This window comes from Pinus tabuliformis, chromosome 4_2 (genome assembly GCF_031772625.1).
Source record: "Pinus tabuliformis cultivar Carrire ecotype Pingquan chromosome 4_2, CPIR1, whole genome shotgun sequence".
NCBI lineage: Eukaryota > Viridiplantae > Streptophyta > Pinopsida > Pinales > Pinaceae > Pinus > Pinus tabuliformis.
Genome location: NC_142304.1, coordinates 843,643,753 through 843,666,740, shown reverse-complemented (window position 1 = coordinate 843,666,740; position 22,988 = coordinate 843,643,753). Strand labels below are relative to the sequence as shown.

At 35.3% G+C, this 22,988-nt stretch overlaps 1 long non-coding RNA gene across 1 annotated transcript; it reads right to left on the bottom strand.

Annotated features, from left to right (window-relative positions):
* Positions 1-18,918: 18,918 nt before the first annotated feature.
* On the bottom strand, positions 18,919-20,244 carry LOC149172310 (uncharacterized). The gene is made up of 3 exons (XR_016259629.1): positions 19,711-20,244; positions 19,337-19,609; positions 18,919-19,251 (listed from the first exon to the last, which is right to left on the bottom strand). It is a non-coding gene; the product is annotated as an uncharacterized LOC149172310 (long non-coding RNA).
* Positions 20,245-22,988: the final 2,744 nt, after the last annotated feature.

Genomic DNA, 22,988 nt, shown 5'->3' with positions numbered 1-22,988 from the left:
ACTAGATGCTTCCCTCTCTGAACGCGACTTTTATTGCCCTTATCCCCAAAGAAGAGCAATCTCTAACTCTGGACAAATTCAGGCATATCGCTCTCTGTAATGTCCTATACAAAATCATATCTAAAGTTATTGCCTCTCGACTGAAGTTGCTGCTACCTATGCTCATCTCGCCAGAAAAATCGGGATATGTGGAAGGGAGGTAAATCACAGATGGCATCATTCTCACCCATGAGATCATACACTCCCTGAAGTAGCTCAAAAAAACAAGTATGCTCCTTAAAATTGACGTTTCAAAAGATTTTGATAAGTTAAGTTGGACTTTCATTCAAAAGATGTTGATTGCCTTTGGCTTCTCCCCTCCATGGGTTAGATGGGTTATGAGTCTTATATCCTCTACTCTTTTCTCCATTCTGGTCAATGGCATACCTTCCACCCCCTTTCATCCCTCTAGAGGCATCCGACAAGGAGATCCTCTCCCCCCCTTATTTTTGTCTTAATGGCAGAAGGGCTAGGAAAAAGTATAAAAAACGCTCTTCAATCATAGTAGCTCAGAGGTATTTCCTTCCTGAATACCCCTACTTTTACCTACCAACAATTTGAGGATGATAACATGTTGTTTGGACATCCCTCGGTTCAAGAAGCCCTTAAAATAAAATCCCTTCTGAATGAGTTCTCTGAAGCCTTTGGTGCCAGCATTAATAATGTTTAATCCTAGATCTTTTTCTTGCATACCCCTTCCATCACTCAATCTTCTATAGCCTGCATTTTTGGATTCTCAGTTGCCTCTCTCCATTCTAAATATCTGGGTGCACCCATGACTAACTCTACATTAAAGCATTCCTCCTGGCAATTGCTCCTAGAAAAATTGGAAGATCACCTTTCCTCCTAGACTTATAGAACCCTCAATATGGCCAATCGTCTAGTATTAGTCAAAGTTGTCCTGCAATCCATGCCTCTTTATCTTTTCTCTATTTTTGTAGCACCAAAATGGGTGCTTAAGAAAATAAAAAATCTACAGTGAAATTTTTTATGGGGATCCTCAAGACAAAATAGAAAATGGCTACTGGTCAAGTGGGCTACAGTTTGCCTTCCAAAAATTTCCGGGGGCACTGGGCTTCGAGATCCTCAACATATCAATGCATTCATGGGAGCAAGATTATGGTGGAAATGGATTTCTGCTCCGCACACACCCTGGGCCATCCTCTGGACTACCAAATATGCAAACAACCGACTGAAAGATGAGTTAATTTGACTCATAGAAGTGGGAAAAGATTCCTTAATTTGGAATGCGGCCAGTCAGCACAAAGCTATAATCCAACAACATAGTTTCTGGGAAATAAGGGACGACAACAATGAACGTTTTTAGGATGACTCTTGGCAGCAGCAACCCAAACTGAGCAACCAGACCTCACTAAACATAGGAATGGGAAGAGAATTAGATGGATAAAGTTAGCCAACACTGGACTCTTACTCTCAATCAGGGATATAGACAATGGATAAGCATGGCTCACATCATCAGGCAAGGAATAGAGTCTATTCATAAGAATATGGAGACAGAGCTTATTAATAGGAAAATTTGTTTTTCTGATAGGAAGGACATAATACGATGGGGCTATAATGCACGTGGAACTTTTACCACTCAAGTGGCATACAAACTAATAATTGGAAATCAAATAGTTAAGGATCCTCTCTAGGACAAAGTATGGTCCCCCAACATTTGGCCCAAAGTTTCTACTTTCCATTGGTTGTTATGTCAAAAAGAAATACTCACTTGGGACAATCTAAGGAAAAAAAGTTTCCATGGGCCCTCCATATTCCCTAACTGTAAACAACAGGAAGAAACCATCCAACACCTCATGAACTCTTGTAATTTGGCAAATAGACTTTGGGAAAATAAAGTTTTAGATGCCAAGCAGAAGGAAGAACTAAAAAGGATATTACCAATACCATTCGTAGCTGGGAAATCAATCCATACAAGAGAAAACTATTAAACACTTTGTGGAAAATCAGCCCAGGTCTTCTTATGTGGTCTATATGGAAAGGAAGGAATCACCACATCTTCAAGATCAATGTACACCATTAGAAGTCGTATGGAGTAGCTTTTCCAACAACCTTCAAGAAACTTTAATGCTCCAAACTTGGAATGAAGAGGACTTTCCTTATTTTCCACAGGAGCAGAATATATGAACAAATTGGAATCTTCGGATGAACCAGGTACAGGCAAAACATAGTAAATCCTCTTTACATCACAATATTCCAAACAAATGGATCCCTCTGCCACATAATATGATACAATTAAACTTTGATGGGGCCTCCAAAGGTAACCCAGGCAGAGCAGGATATGGAAGAATACTCAGGGATCACAAAGGCAAACCTCTTTTAATATTCCTGAGCTCAATTGGATGGGATATGAATAATTCTGCAGAGCTAGAGGGGCTATGGAAAGGGATTCTTTTATCTCAACGACACAGCTTCTTCCCCTTAGTAATCGAAGGTGACTCTCAGATTCTTATTAATATGGCTAATCAGATCTTGTAGGGGACCCCAACATACAAAGTGGTCAGCAGTTAGAGATTGGCAGAAAGATTAGAGCTCATAGAACAATGGCTCACCACTAACAGAGAAGTCACTTTTAAACACATCAGAAGAGAAGGCAATAAGGTGGCTGATCTCCTGGAAAATTTGGGGGTGGACAGTGATCAGACTCTACATACAAGGTTCGCTCAACATAATCACCGATGCTTCCTAGCTACAGGAATATAATGAACTGGTACAAAGTGAAGAGGCACACCTGGATGCAGGTGATTAAATTGACGTTAATGCAAATTAGACAGAAGGATGGCAGGCGACCAGGCCATATGGCCACCCGTGTCCCCTTCCATGCCAATTCATGGCAAGCCACAGTTGGCCTGCAGGCACCATTACTCTGGTGCTCAAGTCAAGGAATTTAGAGAAGGCATAAGGCCATGGCTTCCGCAAGCCATAATCCATTCATCCCATCCATGCTAAAATGCTCTTGCCCCCCTCATGCTGCGAAGCCGAGCTCACACACAATTACAGGGAGATGTTGTTGGATTCTCAGTTGTATTGATTTTGAGAATGGCTTCCATTTCTCCCAAACCACTCACTATGCTCTGAATTCCACCCAGAATTCCTCTGCATCTCTTTGGAATAGCCTCATCAATTCCAGAATAAACTTTGCCTCCCCTGCTGTAATCATTGATAAAAACACAATCATTTTAGCCCAGACCAACAACCATCAAGCAGCCATGCCACATACTTGCCATCGAATGCATAGAAGAAGAGGTGGTAGTCGCGGCGAAAGCATTCGCCTCCGCTCGACGCCCACACCTGAACCAACAACTCCTTCCTCATCCCCTTCTACTATTCATTCGAGAGGTCATTTCTATAGCAGACACCCTGACACGTACAATGGTAGAGGTCAGGCATAGGCCCATGGTGCCAGAAGAATGAATGCTACTACTTAAACGGCCAACCTCCCTAACCCCCCCCCCCCCCCGCCCACCCCTCTCACCACACGACCCAATTTCACTTTCACAGTACGTTGCATCATCCCGATATCATTGCCACTATCACAGTGACCTTCAGTGAGGAAATTAGTCCACAGGATGAGCAGGATGCTTAGACCCGCAAACCTAGACCAGAGAAAAGGAACAATAGCAAGCAACAGAAAGTAGATAAGATGAACAAGGATGGCCATGATCTAGAGAAAGGAAACAACAACAAGAAGTAGACAACAGAGAAGACGAGCGAGGTTGGTCATGATAGCATTCTGCATGGTGAGGATATGGTTGGAGGCAAGCATGTAATCGAAGGTAGTTTGAGTGGCACGCAAGTAGGTGGTGGCATCCCGGGTGGTATCTCAAGCAAGCATGCAGTCGAGGGCAGTTCGGCTGGCTCGCAAGAAGTCGGTGTCATCCTGTGTGGCACGTGAGCAGAGGATGATGATTGGTATGATTACGCTTGTCGCATTGTGGAGGAGCCTCCACTAGATGATACCTAGGGTGTCCAAATAGATTGCTGGTTGAGTTGCAAGGTTTCAATTCACTGCTCTCTTGTTGTTTCATGGGTTTGTTTCGTGGGGTTTTTTCTCTACTATTTTTTCAAACCATGTGGCTCATTTTGAGTGGTTTTTATTTAGTACCTCTGTGTGGGCCTTTCTAGGTTAAGAATTGAGACCCTTGCATGGGAATTTTGCAATGGGTTCACTCGAACTAGTTTCCCCTCAGTGGGCAGTCGAGTTTTGTCTTCTTGATTAAATTTTGACATAACTCTATTCAGCACCACAGAGGCCGGAGCCTCGCTGTATTTTTAATTTTGTTTTTATTAATAGAATAGTATTACTTAGAAAAAAAATGATCAATAGATAAGATATTATTAATTTTTAATGTTTATGGCGGTGAGGGCTGTGTAAGGTTTAAAGAGAGTTTCAATATATTTTTAGTTTATATTTCGATTGAGAATATTAAAAATAACACAATTTAATTAATTTAAGTTTTTATTTTTCTAGCCAAAATTTGGCGAGAATTTTGTAAGAATGTGATTTTTTAATATTATTTAAATGTGTTTTTAAATGCGTAAAAGGATTGAGTATCCTGGAAAAAAACCATGTGGCATATATATTATGTAGATTACATGACTCAAACGTACGATTCTAGTTAGTTTTGAGGCAGAATCAATTAGAAAATATGCCCAAAAAATGTCTATTAAGAATTAGTATTAATGTAAATTTAAATGAATAATTCATATTAAATTTTTGAGACATTCTTGATGTTTTGAGTGGAGATTTCACTCATAATTACAATAATCCTAATGTTTCGAGTGAACATTTTATCCATCATCACAACATTCCTAATATTTTGAGTGGATATGTCACCCATCATTATAAAAACTTCAAAAAATATAATAAAAAGAAAGATTCATCTTATGAAATTTATAAAAATTGGAAAAAAAAAAAAACTAAACATTGTGTAATGAATAATTAATTATTATGTATAAAAAATACATGAAATTAAATTTAAAGTGGTAAATAAAATCAATTTTTTTTTTTTTTTTTTTTTTTTTTTTTTTTTTTTTTTTTTTTTTTTTTTTTTTTTCTGTGTAAAGACTAAGCTATTGTATTAAAAAGTAGAAAAATATTTACAAAGAGGACTTAGCCTCTGAGGATGCATGAGCCCACCCTCTGTCAGAAGAACAAAGCAGGTGCAAGTGGCCACCTGAATTACAAAATGAGATTCCATCAAAATGAACATAAGCTGAGCAGGTGCAAGTGGCTCCCTGACTTACAAAAAAGGCCCCATCAAAAGAATAGTAGTAAGCTGAATTTTCTAACCATTGATACATAGCTTGTGGCTTGGGCTTGCTACTGGTAGCAGTGTTGCGAAGGAGAGTAAGGATACCATTGGTTCTAGAGTTCTGGAGACACCACGAGCTCTGAAAGGTCCCCTTACCCATTAACAAAACCTGGGCGCCGCGCATAGAGAAGAATCCCCACAAAAATCTCCAAAACATGACAATCGAACAAGAGAAGTAACAGGAATTAAGCCTTCGGAGGCTCACCTTGTGCATTGTTATCAGCTTCTGGCTGGAGAGGAAGCCAGTCAAACATGGTACCATCTCCTATTTCTTCCAGGCAAACTTCCAGAGGAGGGACCGGCTGTGGATGAGTGGCCAATCCACCAACAGGCGTAACAGGATTGATATCATCTGGAGGAGGGTTTGCTGCATTACCATCCTCCTCATTCATCTGGACATTCCTTGTTCTAACTTGCTCCCCGTGGTCTTCGTCCTAGATAACAGTTTCCTCTTCTTCCTCCGTGGCAATCACTGTTATCATGATTGAAACAAGCGGTTGATTTCGCCTGCACCTAAAGGTGAAGCGGGAGGTATGAACCTGGCTATTCTCCGAGGGATCAGACTCCTCTGAGGGAGAAGAGGGTGGCGCGACAATGGCTAGCGGGGGAATTGCTCTAGCTCGAGCTTCCTGCCTTCTTCTTATCCCCCAAACTCCCCCTCTTCTTGGGACTCCTCTTTGACGCGGGGCCATGAGCAGGGGAGAGCTCAAACGATTAACACCGAGAGACTTAGTGCCAAGACGTGACACAGAACCAGTAATCCCTGAATAGGGAAGAAAATCCGTGACCTTTTCACCCGAAAAATCTTCCAAAGAACCCAAGACAGAATTATGAAACCTCACTTTCCCCTGCACAGCCGAGAGCGAAGAATTTCCACCCTATAAAGGACAGAGAGCGCACTCTGGATGGAGGTGAGACCTCTGCAACTCTTCACCGAGCTAGAATAGGGCTCCTTCCTTCCATTATCACCTAAATTCAATACAACACAACTCGCATTCCAATCTTGGATCGAATGCTCCATTAAATAGACTCCCGCTTGGAACTGTCTGGAACAAGACAGAGCATCTCCCGCCGATTCAGAGGACAGGGCGTTTAACTTCACCATGCTTGAAACGATCACCAAAATTCCTTTCAGTCTCTTCAGCATTTAAGAACTTTAATGCATAGCCAGAACCGTCCTGTCGTGACCTGCGCTGATGCCATCTGCCTTATATAACTTATTCACTTGCTCCTCACGCTGACACCCGAATCCGAGTGGTAAATAAAATCAATTATAATAAATAAAATAATGTTTTTTCCGATGGGTTTCTTCTTTTGAAAAATGAGGGATGGGTTACCACTGCTCCTCCTAGCAAAGTGGACGGGGAACGTGGTAGCATGTTGCCCCCTCTCCCCCCTCCCCTGTGGAAAATTATTCCAGCTCTCATTATTACATCTTGCTTGAGGCAAGAAATAGACTCAAACTTTCATCTCGAGACCATGCATAATAGAAATATCTCAACGCAACCGCAATGCCAAGATAGTCCTGCCCGAATGTGGGAATTGGATTACATCTACTTTTTTATACACATGGTTCTTACGTTAGTGCAAGCTTATCTACTTGTCATCCCTCATCACCTTGCCTTCTAGTATGTATCTTCAAGTTTTGTTTTAAACTCCCTCCATGAAGGGTTACAACTAGCTTACCTTGGTGACACTCGGTCAAGCCCTGCCACGGGTTGCTAGAATCTCATCTACATTATCCAATGGTTACAGTGTTACTTGGATACTTTCTATTGTGATTTATCGCTGGCAAGCTCATGATTGTTAATTTTATTCCTGAAACCATCATCTTAACATATATGTTAGAGTTCTCTACTAGTAATAGGAGGTAACATCTTGGTCATATCTACCCTCTTGGACATTCTTTTATTGATAGTGTCATTGGCTCATCTCTCTCAGGTCTATAATTATTTCTCTTTAAATTCCTATTCCTGGGCTTCATTATCTTTTCCTTTCCTTTCTCTCTAAGAGATCTATGCCCCCGCAACTATTTTCTCCATATCACCTTTGTAGGCTCTTTGTCCCTGCCTTCTTTCCCTCTTCCAGTAGTGCCTTGACCCTTGGTGATTTCCACCCAGTTAAGTCATCGTCCATTCTCACATGTCTTCACAACCTTCTTACCCCCCATGGCTGGTTAGCAACCCCTCTTCACCCCATTTCCCATCTTTCTCTCTCTCCCTAGTTACCTTTCCTCTCCTCTTATGTTTGTGGTTCCCTTTTCTGCACCCATAAAGTTCCTTCCCCATCAAATTAGTAGCTTGTATTTGCAAATTGATTTCACTTGTTTCTTGATTATATTGCAAGTTATTAAAGAATCATGTTTTCTTTTTCTTTCCCAAATTTTTGGATTGAAATTTTTTTCACTCTTTACATTTTTTTTAACATAATTTTTATTCTTTCTTCACTCGACAATACCAAATTCAAATCTTCAAAATAAACATTCAAATATACATTCAGGATAGACTCTAGTATAGTAAGAGAGTGTGCTTTTTTCTATTAAAAAAATGAAACAGAAATACAATTGTACGTATATATACTGCTCATATACTACTAAAATATATCATCATATTAGTAACAAAATGTTTTTAAAAATATATATCAATATATAAATATTATAGACCATTTAACTAAGGGAGTTGGATTGAGTTTTTCTTTCTGATAGTTGTATATTTCACATACTTGTAATTCATATAACTTGTACCATCAATTAGACCTTTTTTCGACAGTGAATCAACAACAATATTTGACTCCCAAAAAATGTGTTGAAAGGAGATGTATAAAAAGGACTGCTTGAGAATGTTGATGTGGTTGATCCAACCACTAAGATTAGGAGGAGGAAGATATATTTTCCAAAATACGCCATCAATGAGGGTCTTAGAGTCCCCATATACGTGAATAGAATCCATAGACAATTTCTTGGCAAACCATAGAAGCCCCCATAGGGCTAGAATACCTGCTCTCATGTTTGTTCCGGATCCACCATGCCATGATATTTTATAATGAGCCTTGTTACATATCTTGAGCCAAACTCCATAGCCACATGTACCTCCTTATGCTGCTCCATCAAAATAACCAGCAAGAAATTGTATGCAAGGAAGAATGCAATGGAACTGTAAATCCTTATCCATCTATATGTTATCATTTTATGTGTCCATCCAAATCCCAATGTTGTTACATATATTGTGTATGTTGATGGGGATACCTTCAAATATGTGTCCATTCCTAGTGCACTAGATCTCCTGGAATATGAAGATAGGAATGGCATGATACCCCCCCCCCTCTCAATCCACTAATGAAGACAATGATCTATAGAGAGAAATGTTCTAAAAGGAATGTTAAAAACATGTAGAATCATTTTCCATACCTGTGTAGTAGTCTAACGCTCCAATAAAAGATTTTTTTTTGTCTCTGTCGAATCTTGGCATAGTGTGCACCTTCTAGGCCCATGTACACCTCGCTTATAGAGGTTATCCTAGGTCAATGTTTTGTTGTGCCAAACCAACTAGGTGTAGAGAATAATATTTATAGGGATATCCAATTTCCAAATCTTTATGAACCAACATGTATTACTTAAATAAAATTTGGTGCACATAATGTACCTATATATGTCCTCTACATCCAATGCATCCTTACGAGATGTCCCTGCCCATGTGATGAAGTATCCTTCCTCTGTTCTGCAAAGTCCCACAATTTTTAGATCTTGAATGTATCCATTCCGTACATCATCTCTGTGCCCAACCAGACCTATATCCATGAAATTTCTCTAAATAGGAAACATTCTGCACCAACATTGTATGACCTGTTCCAAGAATATATATCCCCTGGCATGTAGTCTAACAATTATGTCCTCCGTGAGGGGAGTGGCAATATTAACTCCCTGAATATTATCTATCCCAATTAGAATGTAGTTACCTTTTCCAAATGACCACCCGAGCCTCTGAAGAAACCATCTTTTTACCTTGTGGAAACTAGACCAAATGTAAGATCTAGTTATTTTGACAATATCTCCTTCCCTTATCTAGTGGGAGGCGCTCTTGGTTTTTAGGTACTTCATCAATATGATGTCCCTCCATATACCTTATCAAAATAATGTGCACCATAAGGATTTGATTAATAGATCCCATGAGTAAACTCTCACATCTAGTATTCCCTATTCCTTCAGGGTGGTGATCTTTTCCCATTTGATTAGGTGGTATTTATTATTCTCTCTCATGCCTACCCAAATGAAATGTGCCAAAATACTCCTAATCCTAGAAATAATTTCCAAGGGGAGAATGTAAAGATGCGCCCAGTATACTACAAATTGTTGGAGAACTGCTTGTGCAAGGGTGTATCTCCCTCCTATAGTTAGCCATCTATGAGAGCATGCATGGAGTCTATGGTGGAATTTATCCAAAACCCCATGCTAATATGCTTGTCTATAATTGTTTTTCTTGAGACAGTATCCAAGGTAAGTGAAACCATCACTAAGTGGCTTAGTACAAACACCAAAAATGGCAGCAATAAATGTAATCACCTCCTAATAACTGCCTAAATACCGGAGTAAAGACTTACCACCATTGACCATCAAACCAGAAGCCGCACCATATATCATAAAAATATAATGCAATGTCACCCATTTTTGCCATGAAACCATATCGGAAGTGAGGATGTCATCAAGGAAAATACAGTGATAAATATCTACGCTATGTCCCAATATGAGGCCATAGAAAAGACCCGCGGATCAAGCCGCTTTAATTTTTAGACTGAGACCATCCATTAGCAAAATAAAGGGTATTAAGGACGATAGTGAGAAACCCTACCTCAAACCCCTTCTTGCATGGAAAGAACGAGATGGATTTTCATTTATCTAAACAACAAAATACACCGACGTAACACAAGCCATAATCCATTCAACATTGTGTACCTCGAGACCAATCTTCATTAAGATAAGGCATAAGAGTGACCAATCTACATAGTCGTATGCCTTCTGCAAGTCCACCTTCATAACCAAAGCCTCCATTTTTTTTAGTGGATGGAATGTATACATTCCTGTGCAGTGGTCACATCATCAGGTATCAAATGATTATGTAGGAAACTGAAGTGTTCCCGAGAGATGAAGGTCAAGAGAGAATTATTCATGTGTCCCGCAATAATCTTAGAGATGATTTTGTAAGTCATATTACATGGCAAAATAGGCCAGAAATCTAAGAAAGAGGAGGCGGTTGATACCTTTGGAATAAGAGCAATGAAAGTGAATTTAATAGCTCCAGATATATACCCTGAAGTCCTTGATTCTTCAACCATTCCCAAGAGGTCTTGTCCTATCAAATAAAACAAATGGAGGAATATATCCATTGTCTAGACATCTAGGCCTAGAAATTTGTCTTTAGAAAAAGATTTCAAAACCCTTTATAATTCTTCAATCCAAATTTGGTTGTATAATGCCTCATTTTGTTCCTCATTGAGCATGAGAGGATAGTCCTTCGACCCCCAAATTTGGTCCTCAATGTTAACACTACATCGATCCTTGTAAAAAGACTTAAAGAAATGTACCACTTCTCTTTGTATCTCATGTGTAGTGTATACATTCTCCCCATTTATCCCCTTTACATGTGAAATTGTATTGATGTTTTTCCTATGATCACCATATTTGTGAAGAAGTGAGTGTTCTTTTCCCCATAACGAAGCCATAAAGCTCAAATTTTCATGCGCCAAGTAGTTATTGAATATGTAAAGTGTGCTCTTCATGCCCTTCATCTTCTTCAACCACTCCAATATAAAGTGGGGAGGGGCCCTTTGTACCATATTCCTGCCAAAACAATCAATCTCCTCAAGAATAGCCTTAAGTCCAAAAAAAGTGTTTTTTTTTGTTTCATTCCCATATCTCGACCTGACTCTTGAGATTATGAAGTTTCTTTGAAAAAACCATATTTGAAGAAAATTTAACCAAATTATTGAAATATTCATCCTCCAACCAGATTATGTTGAAATTAAAAGGAATTCCCAAATGAACATGCTCCATCCTCCATTGTAGCACGATGGGAAGATGATACAAGATGAAATTCCTATCAACCTAGGACCTCATATTACCCAAATGCTCAACCAGGTTTTCATGTACCAAGAAGCAATCCAACATCTTCCCATTATGGTCCTTCCTTGTCCTACCATTATTCCAAGTAGGAGAAAGAGGAATGGGAAGAATGTCCATCGTAAAAAAGGATTTTTCATCTATCAACCAAAGGATTCCTTCTACATTTATCTCCCCATAACTTCCTCATGGAAAAAGTGGCATTTAAGTCTCCAACAATTATGAGGGATCCTACCTTCAATATATCACAAGCCTCCATACATAGCCAAAAGTTATCCCTATTCTTATAAGGAGCGTAAAGTTTAAGAAAATGAATTCTATCATAATATCCTTATAAATATCCTTTCAACAAGATGTCAGCAAAGAAGTTATATGTAGTCAATGATGCCTAGTTGGGGTCCCAAAGCACAGAATAACCCCCTGATTTCCCACAGGAGTGAACAACTACCATATGCCAATCTGGAAAGATATTCTGAAAAATATACAATAACTTTATCAGAACTGACAGAGTTTCTTGATGCAAAATAATAAATGGTCGTATCGACTAGAAAAATGTCTGATGGATAGAATTTTACAGGAATCCACCGGATCACGCATATTCAGGGATAGACAATTCATCATGTGTCCCCAGATATGAGAGCATCATCTCTAAGGGCTCGGGTATCAAAAGAAGTAATGATGGGAACATTTCTCAACTCAGATGAGTCCTGGAAATGAAGAGACTTAGTCATCGATCTACCTATGAAGTGCTTGCTACCTTTTGCACATCTTTGCCTAATAGTAATATTGAGGGAAGAATTAGGACTAATGATAGGAGAGGATGTGTGTCCCTTTCCCTTATGTATAGTAAGAGTAGACAAGTCCATAATAGGGTTAACCATCATAAAGTCAATGTCACTCCGACCAAATTGTCTAGAGAAGTGTCTCGGGGAGGGACAATAGGAGAAGGAGGGGAACAAATGTGTAACAATAAGAGTGAGGATCCGCTTGGAGGGGGCTCAAGACACGACAATACTGTAGAGAGGTTAGTAGGAAAAGAGGGGGTATCTAAGGTGTTCAATCAAACCAAGGTTCGAGGAGACACAAAAGATGGGGGCAAATCATTCGAGTGATGAGGGATCTCATCTCGGGACATATGCGCCCCCCCCCCCCCCCCCCACCATATGTTCAGAAACATTACCCATCCTAGCCCTAGTTATAGGCATAGGTGCAGGAGAGGTATATGGAGAAAGTGATAAAGAGGAAGTCGAAATATCAAATTGAATGGGAGATTCATCATAAACAAATTCACTACCCGGTACAACATGTGATGCAATTTGTTTGATAACTATCGACCATGTCCCCGTCCTCCTTGACGTCTACTATCTCCACCATTTTGTCTGTGTCCCTGAGTTCATCGATCCATAAGGTGGCCTCTATGATGATGGAGAAGGGACCTAAAAGGATTTTCCCAATAGTTCAGACATTGTCTGAGACAAATCTTCCCCCAGGCCAAATCAATTTGTTCAAGGAGACCACCCAAGAAGCCAATATCCACCAAGATCCATGCCACCCTCTTGTCTCTTGCACCCAAGCAACTGGGATCAATATATATAAAACTACCAATGGAATCCCCAATATCCATCAAAACTCGACGAGTCCAGAATTCAAGTGGCAGTCCCGGGAGTTTAATCTAAACCATCTTTTTCTTGAGTGTCTTGAAATGGGTTAAATCCAACATACCATCTGTGGAGTTGGAGAAAGCGTGGAGTTTGGCTTAGGATATGTAACAAGACTCATTATAAAATATCATGGCATGGTGGATCTGGAACAAACATGAGAGCGAATATTTTGGCCTTATGGGGGCTTCTATGGTTTGCCAAGAAACTACCTTTGGATTCTATTCACATATATGTAAACTCTAAAACTCGTATTAATGGCGTATTGAGAAAAACATATCTTATCTACTCCCCATTAAAACGGTTCCATTCACTTTCATCAATTCCTTCCAATCCCATCGCTCACTTCAAATCAAGCTATTTGTTCACTTGTTGATATGACTAATATGAATAACATACGTTTATAAAAATTCAATTAATATTTGTTTATATTAAAAAAAAAAGCACTTTGTAAATCTTTCATTATATTAATGGAGAATGTGAAGGATTCGATAGAATTAAAGTGATTAATTCTTTCCTTGTATTACTGAGGAATAAGAAAGAGCACACGAATTAGTTACTCTTGGTAAGTCAAAACTCCTTTGAAGTGTTTCTTCTCTACATATTTCATTTTAATGTCAAAATTCCTTTGAAGTGGTTCTTCTCTGAATTTTTCATTTTAAATGGGAATGGTAGATTACTTTTTATAAAAGAAAAATATTTTATTAGCACTGATGATATAGAATAAATAAAATTAAGATGTATAATTTTTAAGATAAGTTATTTATAATTATTTATAATATTATTTTCTCTTGACCAAAAATTTCTATCGCTTATCATAGTTTAACATTATCAATTTATTTTTTGTTAATTTATATTATTTTTTATATTTATTTATTTGTAAGGTGATTTATTGAGGTCTTATTATAGGCATTTTAGTAATTTCCTTTTCTATTAGTTACTATTTTTTTTTTTGTTTTATTTCCTTTTTATTTAACATTTTTATTTTGATTTTCTTCCCTTTTCTATTTTTTCCATTATAGTTTTTTCTCAATAAATTTTAAAGAGGAATATGAATATATATATATATATATATATATATATATATATATATATATATATATATATATATATATATATATATATATATATACTTTTTAATTTGACTTATACTTTTTTTGTCCATTTTTTCTTTGTTTTCAATTCCATTTCCATTAATCATAATGTTTTTTTTTTTAATTTAACTTTATTTTTTCCCTTCACCTTTCTATAAATTTATTTCTCTGAAAACAATAACTATACAATAAAACTTCTATTTCAATGAATATAATTAAATTAGTAAAAAGGCAATTCTAAAAATAAGAAACTAATAAAATTAAAATAAATGTGTAATTTTCTCGAATTGTCTTATATATACATATCTCATTCTTCATGCTACCTAAATCTTAAATACCTATTATCATTATCATAGCTTTGGAAAACGACAACTTGTGAAGTTCAACATAGTTATTGGTTATAACTCAGACATGTCAAATTCATTTTTATTTTTATTTAACTAAATATTTAATATATTCATATTTTTATTTATATCTTTATGTTGGATGTTTAAAAAAAAATTAACATATTCATATTTTCATTTGTATTGATGAGGATATATGTATGTCCTTGGTGTGGTTATATATTTTAGTTCAAATGTCTCTTCATGTACTATTCCAAATTGTGAAGTAGTATATTCTTGCAAAAATTGTCCTATAGGCACATCATGCATTATAAATCAATATTATATAATTTTGTGTTGCACAAGTCAACCTCAGCAAGCTCACCTCTTTTAATATTATGTGAGCTACCCCTATGTACTAGGAATTAATATATACTAGCAATTGCACCACATGTTGCAATGGGAATGTCGTAAGAAAAGAGCGTAGGAAAGAGAGAAGATGGAAGTCAAAATTCTATGCAATTTTTATATTTTAAATTTTTCATAATATAGTTATATCATGGATTATAATTGCAAGATGGATTCATTACTAAAATCACCATTTGTAGAATTAATAGACTATTTTATTGAATGTTTCATCATTTCAATGGAAAGTAGGATGATGACCATGCAAGTGAGAGTTAGGTCAACACAACTTGCATTTTTCAAACAATCCTCTAACTTGTAATTATGATTTAAGTTTGATAATGGATTAATGATTTGTATAAATCAATTCAACAACAGTAGTTAGGTCAGCACAACTTGCATTTTTCAAACAATCCTCTAACTTGTAATTATGATTGAAGTCTGACCATGGATTAATGATTTGTATAAATCAATTCAACAACAGTCTCGAAAAATTTTACAACATTCAAATTATTTTAAACTTTACAATTTTATATATCAAATTTCTAAAATTAAATATTTATTTTAGATATTATATAATTTTTTGGAATTTTCCTAGGAGGCTGAAATTCACCTCTTTGGGTTATGCCAATCCTTGAAGGGATGTTCACATGCAACCTTCATGATGCTTCATGAAACACTTTGAACTCTTTCACTTTTTTATTTGTTGGATCTATCTCAGAACTAGTAACCTATTGTTTTGCTCATTGGCTTGGAGGGACATTCTTCCTTCCCTAACTAATCTTGAACAGATAAGTATTTTTCTAATGTTATATTTCCAAAGATTATGATTTATCTCTAAATTTTCTCTATGAATTATTCCTACTAGAAGTTATTTTGTAATCTTTCTCTCTCTGGTTTAGTGAATTACTTTGTGAAAATTTGTCAGCCTAATTGTATACAAAATTCATGAGAATGAGGGTGTGATTCTAAGTCAAACATTATGAAATTATGATATTAGTTGGGATAAATGGGTTGGTTAGTCCTCATGGCCAATTGATTGAAACCAGCAACCAAAGATGATTATTGGCCAATCGATTGAAACCAAAAACCAAAGATGATTACAAGTCTTGCCGCCACGGTGTTGTAGGAGAAAGGCAAGTCAGGGTAGACCATTTGGTGATCGTAGAGTAAATACAGATTAATTAGGAGTAAAATTGTAGATAAATTCTTCACAGGAATTTCTTTACCAGGAAAGTAGTAAGAATTTGTAAGAGACTAGGGTTTTTCTATAGACATATATGTCCACTCATATTCATATTCACATGCCCATGTGAAGAAAAAAAAATTAATAACCATGACCAACTGTGATAACAAGTAGAATATTAAGGTCATATTCTTTATCTGACTATAGAACATTGGAGGAAAACTTATCCAATTGAAACATGCAATTATTGTGTTATAAATGCACCAAATAATGATAATATGTACATATGTATATGTATATATGTATATGTATATATATATATATAGGAATACAATATTGTTTGGACCTGGACTACCGGTTATTAATTCAAGACTAGGAAATATTTCTATTAAGGGCTTCAAACCCATGGCAGAGGCTAATCAATGACAATACAAAAACATATATAAATATAAACATTTGGAATTACAAAGTATGACAATCCATATCGCATCTAACTCAGGGTAGTAATTTTTGAAAAGTTAAGATTATATTAATTTTTCATAATAAACATAATAAATACTATTTAAAAAAATAGTATAAATTAGATAGAAAATTAGAAATATCAATATCCAATATTGATATAATTTATTTTTAAGAAAAATAAATAATTTTCTTTTGTAGTCATCCTTTACATAGATGTGAGTCAATTCTATACTTTTTATCTTTAATTTAATTATTAGAAGCATTTTTTCCAAAACTGTAAACAATAAAAGATTACTATACACACCCAAAAAAAATTGCTCTAGCAGTACTTACATCATTGTTTTCATAAATTTTATGCTATACTCCTTAGGATAGGTGAAGCATTGACAAGTAGACACATCTATCTAACGCGAATACAACAAAAAAAATACTTTGATAAAGGATAAAATTATATTGAATGCTCAAATCAAAGCCCCATTAACTGGAACCACTTAGTAGATATATCTATCGACATTGGGATTACACACAATGATTAGGAAATAGCCTATTCAAAATGATCGTCTAAGCACAACACATCTCTACTTCATGAAAAAAAAATAAGTGTTCAACAATTTTCTATTACTCTGGTAAAAGCTACGTTCTGCTTCGACTGCTCTACCTGACGCAGAGTTGCTTCGACTGCTCTACCTGACGCAGAGTTGCAAGAATGTACTGACAGTTTATACACTGCAACTAGAAGACAACATAACATATGTCCAAATTCAATAAGTTTGTAAAAAAGTTTGGCATCTTCATGAAGGGTTCAATCCTAGGGGAATAATAGGCTTTGTATTCCTCACGTCCAGAGGCAAAATAACAACATTATAAAAAGATTGTTTCTTTGCTTCGTTGAAGACAAACTGATAAAATACTACTATAAATAAGCCATCAAAATTAAATTTAAGAATCATCATCTTCATCCAACTTTAAGGCCCGAGGTGCAGATTCTTCCTCTTCATCCTCAATTATGGCATGTTTTATCTACCTAAGGAATCGTAATGTCTTTCATTAATAAACTTAAGTCTCAATGTTAGCTTTGAAATTTGTAAATGTTGTTTTAGTTAAAAATAATTCTAGAATAAACACAATTAGTTTATTTGTAATTTTTAGAAATTCTTTCATTATTACAATTACAATAATATTGGTTAAAATATTTTAATATGAATTAATATTAATATATAACAAGTTTAATGTGCCCATAAAATGACTCAGTACACATATTATGTAATCTCTATAATATTTCAAAATACAATTTCAACAATTAAAAAATACACATTATTTTTTTATAATAAACTTTTATATATAAAAATTAGAAAAACCATGTATTATAAATACAACAATCATAAAACATAGCTTATTAAAATGTTTTATTAAAATTAAAAATTAAAAATTAATTCATATTTCTCTCTCCTTTTATCTTAATTTCTTGTTTTTCCTTTCATATACATTTTTGTACATTACATTCAAAAAAATATAGCCATCATAAACAAATGGGCACAAACTTATTAAAATTAAAAAATGTGACTTGGATTTTATTCCTGCTAGAAGTTATTTTGTAATCTTTCTGTCACTAGTTTAGTGCATTAGTTTGTGAAAATTTGTGAGTCTAATTGCATACAAAAGTCATGAGAATGAGTGTGTGATTCCAAGTCAAACACTATTAAATTATTATATTAGTTAGGACAAATGGGTTGGTTAGTCCTCATGGCCAATCTGTTGAAACCAACAAATGAAGATGATTACAATTCTTGTCACGAGGGTGCTACAGGAGAAAGATGAGTCAGGGTAGACCATTTGGTGATCTGTAGAGTAAATACAGATTTATTAGGAGTGCAAATGTAGATAAATTCTTCACATGAATTTCTTTACCAGGGAAATAGTAAGATTTTGTAAGAGACTGGGGTGTTTCTGTACACATATATGTCCACTCAAATTCATATTCAGATGCCCATGTGCAAATAAAAAATTATTAACCGTGACAAACTGTGATAACAAGTAGAATATTAAGGTCATATTCTTTATCTGGCTATAGAAAACTGGAGGAAAACTTATCCAATTGAAACATGCAATTATTGGGTTAGAAATGCACCAAATAGTGGTAATATGTACATATATATAGGAATACAATATTGTTTGGACCTGGCTAGCGGTTATTAACTCAATATTGGGAAATATTTCTATTAAGGGCTTCAAGCCCATGGCAGAGGCTAATCAATGACAATACAAATACATATATAAATATAAACATTTGGAATTAAAGGGTATGACAATCCATATTACATCTAACTCCCAATAAGGGTAGTGTCCATAGGTGAGTTGAACCGAAAATATAAACAAAAAAAAACATTATTACATGCAGATTTGATTGCTTATACATTATTACATGTAGATTTGATTGCTTATAATCTTGGAGAGCAGGGCTTTCAAACTCCAACTTGGTAATAAATTTTATCAAGTAAACCATTACGAAACTATTTTTGAGATACACCTGAAAAAGGGAAGAGGTGAGGTATTGGAACCTGGGGAGCCAACAACCAAAACCTCCATAGGAAATTGCTAAAAATTGTCACAGTTCGTTGTAGAGCCATGGCCTGTACCTGTCAATGAAAAAGGACAATGTTACTTCAGTCTTAAACCCAAGGTAATAGTCAGAGGAAAACGAAGAACCGAGGGAAGGATTACTTGGAAGCTGCTTTTGTTCTCCTTGTGATAGCCACATAAGCATCCCTGGAGCCCAAAGAACTACCGAAGAATTTATCAATAAAGATATTTATTAATTGGAACATACCGTTGTAATGAAATTTACCAGTGGATGAGTAAAACCACAATAATTCCATGTAGCAGAAACTAAATTTAAGCCATAGCTACGCTCGATAATGTTAACAATTTGTTGAAGATAGGGTATGAGAAAAGCCATAAATCCTTGTATGCCTCCTTCCTGAGCATCGGCACCACCTGTGGACAGAGGGGAAGCGCTATAAGATAATAAATCCACAACAGCAAAGAAGTAAAAATAAAGATCCTGAAAAATTACTGTGCCAAAATAACTTAGTTACCTGCTGGAAAACCTTGGCTTTTGGCTTAGTGAAATTCTCTGCCTTTCGCACGCCAGAAGAAGGGCTTGGGGTTAGTCATCAACCCAGATTAAATTATATGCATTAAACCTATGTTCAGAATAGAAGAGGAATGAGAATGGAATCCACTCGGGGTTTCAGGGTTAAGGAGTCTCCTCCAAAATAGTTTTGTGCAAGTGAGAGCCTTGTCGGCGGAGCAAGGGAGGAGACAGTTACCCTAACTCCCCAAGAAGAATTACTGTCATTAGATCAAGACAGACTTTTATCGACAAACGTGTAGCCATCTCGTCTAATTAATTCTACGTATCTAAGACAAGACAACAGGACTAATGAAGGATCTGGAGAAGCCTATGGCGAGTTTCATAGTCATATCAAAATTACAATAAACTAGGGCCTCATCCCATCCTGTGTTTCGTGGATTTGGCTCTGGAACAGAAGCCAACATTATTTCCTACTCATGATTCATGTTACAGAATCAAATCTTGAAAATGAACAAAAATATCAGAGAAAGCTTTTCGCAAGATGCTAGCAATCCTCTTGCTCATATCTATTTCAAGGGGAGGTAGTTAATAGTTAAATATTATTAACTATTAACTAATTTTTAACATGAAATTATTATTAATTATTAATCTGATGGTTGACTATTGTTCAATCGTCTAACATTAAATCTGAAGGTGGAGAATGGTGCAAGGTGGCACTTAGGAGAGTTTATTTCAAAGAGAAACGCCTTACGGTGTAATTATTATTAATCTACATAATAATTATTTGTATAATGATTTGTCTTCAAAGTATTTTGTTTTATAGAAAACTATAGCTCTAATTTAAGAGATGACATTATGGACATTGGAAATTTCACAGGACAACCATGGGTTGATTGCATATTTTTCTATTAATCTTCTTCATTATAGATTATTAAAAATATGCATAATTTTTCAATTGGAAAATGTGTTTTAGAAGCTGAGAATTTCATGGTATAGATTAATTGTAGAAATTCCATATATTTTTTATCTTTTGCATATTCTTTAATGCAGTTAAACTTTATTAGATACATATATACATACATACATATGTATGTATGTATGTATGAAGTTGGATTCCTCATGTAATGATTTTAATTTTGTAATAATTATTTGGACTCTAGAAACATTATCATCGAATATTATGGATTAGGCTAGAGAAGAAGAAAAGAAAAGTAGTCCGAGTTTTTATTTCTCCAAATTAGTTACTAAAATAATGGGTCTTATCCACTTATTATGAATATTGATCTTATTTTAGATTTAGAATTATTTTTATAAATTATTCAGTACGTGTAGAACTAGAGAGGGAACAAAAATATCTAGTTTTAATATATTTTTTCAAGATATGATATTATTTTGGTTTTGGTAGATTATTGCAAATGAATGTACATGCAACATACTTGTTTCTTTGATGCATATTCCAAGCAACCATTTTGATGCTTTGTAAAAAATTGTGTGTGACTATGGGAGAGGTGTGGAGTATGAGTAAATGGCCAATGATAATGAGACCAATATTATATTATAAATATTATTATCGTAATTAAATTATATACGAGTTTTGAGTGTAATTGTTGTGTGGGTTTTTAAATTTGTGGATTAGAATTTGCAGGCAAATGCATCTTGCATCATTTTTGGTATCAGATTAACAACAATAGTTATGGATGATTGAAGAGAAGCTGCAAGAGGAATAGCTTGGGGAGCATGAGGGGGAAGGCATGTAGCAAATGTGGCTTTGCAGGTAGAATTGCAGAGACTTCATGAGAGGATGGTAACCATGGAAGCTCCACAAAAAAATAGAACTGACATGGGAGTTGTCAGTGGTGTTGAAGAAGAGGCTTCTAGTGAGGATTAAGTAGAGGAGACACGAAAGGAGAAAATGTTGAAGATGTTTGCCAAGATGTCTTCCATGACAAAAATGGAAGTACCATTATATGAAGATTACTTCCATTATATGAAGGTAACATGAATGCTGATGAGTTAATGTATAGGATACATGCATTAGATAAATACTTTGATTATGAGGATGTTGACAAGGATAAGAAGTCAAGTATGCGGTGTTTAGACTTAAAGGACATGTAACCCTATGTTAGGATGAGGTACAAGCTAAACGAAGGAGGAAAGGGAAAGCCAAAATTAAATATTGGGACATGATGGTGGCGAAAATTAAAGGTAAATTTTTACTCAGAGATTATCGTATAAATATTTTTAAGCAATTGCAGAAACTTAACAAAGGAATATGAATGTTAAACAATATGCTGAGGAATTTTTTAATTTAAACATTAGGGTTGAACATGTAGAAGAGAATAAGATCTAAGGTTTGGAATTCAAAATGAAATTAGCTTGTTGTCTTTGAAAACTATGGAAGATGCATATCAGGAAGCTTTGACTGCATAAGAGAAGATTGTCTAGACAAAATAAAATAAAATAAAATAAAATAAAACAAAAAATAAAAGCAAGCATGATTATCTAATTGAGTATTGAAACATTTTATGTTTTTCGCTTGAAAATATTGAACAATTTGATATTTCTTTCTTAAAAGTGTTGATATTAGTAAAAGAGCTTCCATATGCATTGAGGATTCAAGCATCAAGATAGAAGTTAATTTGCATCCAACAAGCCATTGTATAAGTAACATGACTAATTAATTGTTCTTGGATGTAGTATTATGTTATTTTCTTTTGTAAACAAGCATGATTATCTTATTGAGTATTGAAGGATTTTATGTTTTTTGCTTGAACATATTGAACAATTTTATATTTCTTTCTTGTAGGTGTTGATATTAGTAAGAGAAATCCCATATGCATTAAGGATTCAACATTGAATTACATTATTTAAGGACATCATAGTGTTTTCTATCTAATAGGTTTTTGTTCTCTAGACAAGTAAAAGATTTGATTTGTGACTCTAACATATTTATTTTGGAAGAACATTACAAAAAAACTCATGTTTTTACAAGAAAGACTACAAATAATAGTAACAACAATATCAAGATTCTAGAAACAAGTTAACGCGGAGTTAACTTTAAAGATAATGGAATATAAACTATCAATAAAATCTTTATAGCTACAATGTAGCATTGCTTGAACACATATTTATTAAAATATTTTGTTTACTAACATCAAGTAAGCATAAAAGAACAATGATAATAAATAATAAATTCATCAAAGACTATTACATTCTTTTATCTAAATGCAATTGCCTTGTTGTTGCAAGATGAGGTATATGTAAATTTAGTTCTTACTT